Source organism: Chinchilla lanigera, unplaced genomic scaffold, assembly GCF_000276665.1.
Source record: "Chinchilla lanigera isolate Chin_1 unplaced genomic scaffold, ChiLan1.0 scaffold00012, whole genome shotgun sequence".
Lineage (NCBI taxonomy): Eukaryota > Metazoa > Chordata > Mammalia > Rodentia > Chinchillidae > Chinchilla > Chinchilla lanigera.
In genome coordinates, this window is record NW_004955413.1 from 8,263,192 (window position 1) to 8,265,438 (window position 2,247).

Genomic DNA, 2,247 nt, shown 5'->3' on the forward strand with positions numbered 1-2,247 from the left:
TAATATATAATTTAAATATATAGTACCAATAAATATAATTAATTCTAAAAAGAATACTAATATGTGGTTATGATAGTCTTTTGATTGAACATAAACTGGAAATAAATTTTTTTTATACTTTCTCTCATCATTAAGCTGTACATTCCCTGGGTGGAAACAAGCAAGGTGTCATAGGAACAGGAAATTAGAATAACTTATGAATGGCCAACATATAGTTAAGGTAAAGATTGTTGTGTTTATATATTAGCAGTACTGATTGTATGGCCTAAAAGGAAGGTAAATATAAATTGCATGAAATTGTGAAATAGGTGAAAAATTTTGAATGAGTTTGGTTTATAGGTATGATAAAGACAAGGAAACAAGGGCCTGTGCCCTGTGGTTAGTGAAGTTAAATCTTCAACAAAATAGAATCCTCTAAATTGTTATGAGTGAAAATTTCTTTATTGGGGTTTAATTGCACAAAGAAACCCTTCAAACTGTTAGGATTGAGTTGGGAGTAGATTTTCTTCTAATGTAGTTCATTACCACACTTTTGTTGAAAACATTTGAACATCTTCTCTGAAGGATTTTTTTGGAACATTTCATTGAGAAAAATTTTCTGTGTAAAATAAAATGTGGTCATTTTTTATATAGTCACTAAAAGAGGATGTTGTAACGTTTGTTGGCAGGTCAACTGTATATCTCAGCTCTTTTAGTACTCTCATACGTGTAATATTTTCAACGTGAAAAGACTGAGGCTCCACAGTGTTAAATACTTACCGAGCAGTGTATGTAGCTGTCAGCAGGAAGCTTTAGTAATAAATAGCACCCTGCAGACAGAGGCTCTGCCCTAAATTCACAACAAATATCATTAGGAAGAGAGTGCTTATAGCTACACCAAAAGCCTAGGTTAAAAAATGGAAAAGAATTTTTGAATTTTGACATTTATGCTTAAACATTTTGAATTATTCTATAATATTTGCAACAATATACACAACGGCCAAAGTGAACACAAAATATACAGTAATTATTTTCATTTAACTTTATACTGAATGGAGAGCAAGATGTCTTATGCTATTAGTAAGATAACACTCTCTTGCCTGTTGCAGGTAAAAACTGATTTTCTTATAGGCAGGTAAACTAGGCAGAAAAATTATAGGTAGTTAGATGGGGCTGGGCCCTCAAGAGAGCCAGGACAAAGGTGAAACACATCTCAACTGTGACCAGAGACACATCTGCTGGAGACCTGGTCTCAAGATGTAAAGACAAAATGACCAGGTATGTACAATTCCTCAAAGGACAAACACTAGGCCTAATGAAACCTTGATAAACGTCAGTCACCACAGTAGGTGACCAAACCCTGCGGACCCATCATTTCCTAGAAAAAGTCTTTGTTCTTTCAATATACCCTTATTATGTGACTCGTTTCACCACTGGATCACGAGAACCTAAGCAAATATGCTTGTACCTTTACTAGTTAATCATAGCTGTAACTCATGTCATACCCATGTATTGCTCTGTGAAATTTCCCCTGTAACATGTGAGTTTCAGCAGCCTCTCAGGAGCTATATCTCTCTCTCACTCTCAATAAATATTTTCCTATTCTTAACCTCCACTGTTTCTAGAATTCATTCTTCAATTTTTAGAGAACAGAAACTCAGCATATTCAGACATCTAACAGGTTGGGAGTTATAATATTCTTTTATATCATATTCAGGAGTTCTAATATCATCCCTGTAACAATATCATCTGCATTTAGCTATTTATAATGATTATTTTACTTCACCTTGGATATAATTCTCTTCTGCTGGCAACATACTGAAATGCTTGAATATTCAAAATGTTAATTAATTGTGATGATATTGGCCTCTCACTTGTATCAGACAGTTTGCTAGTGTTTCACCAGTAAGCATTGCTCTGACTTTGTCTTCATATTAATTCTTTCACATTAACTTCCAGAGACAATATTTTTCTTCTCTCTTGTTATAAAACTTATCCAAAAAAGTACCTAATGTGCACTGTTAGTCATGAAGATAAGTGTATATTTCCCTTTTCTCAATTAAAATATTGATATGTTGATAGTTTACATAAAATAGGATCCCATTGCCAAGCTGTGTGTCTTTGTTGAATGAAATCACCTGGAAGTAATCACACTGATATATTAATATGAGAAATTTGAAACCGTCAGAGACAAAGTGAAATTCAGAAAGTATCCACAGAGTAATAACAGGAAATCTTTAAAATAGGAAAAATCCAATCTGGTAATAT